At 34.3% G+C, this 312-nt stretch overlaps 1 protein-coding gene across 1 annotated transcript in view; it reads right to left on the reverse strand.

The window, feature by feature from the left end:
- LOC119592922 (dual 3',5'-cyclic-AMP and -GMP phosphodiesterase 11A-like) overlaps positions 1-312 on the reverse strand; it is a 113884-nt gene that overhangs the window by 24392 nt on the left and 89180 nt on the right. The window lies entirely within an intron of this gene.

Genomic DNA, 312 nt, shown 5'->3' on the forward strand with positions numbered 1-312 from the left:
ACGGAACTATGGCGCCTTCAACTTAATGCTCTGGTCTCTCTCTCTCTTGGCTATTGAGGCTATTAAAGAACGGCAAGAGAGTTCACTAATAGGCGGAAGGAACTCCATTAAAGCTAACAAAAATATGGAGCATTGATTACGGAGAAAATTATTTTCAATTTGAGAAAAAAAAAGGAAAAGAAAAAAACTTTTTGTGTGTACCCTATATACTTGGGTATGGACACACATACATATATATATTTGATGTGATTAGAAGCACACGTATATATACTAGCATATATAAACAAACACAAACAAACAGAGTTCCTTACT

Source organism: Penaeus monodon, chromosome 31 (assembly GCF_015228065.2).
Source record: "Penaeus monodon isolate SGIC_2016 chromosome 31, NSTDA_Pmon_1, whole genome shotgun sequence".
NCBI classification, from domain to species: Eukaryota; Metazoa; Arthropoda; class Malacostraca; order Decapoda; family Penaeidae; genus Penaeus; species Penaeus monodon.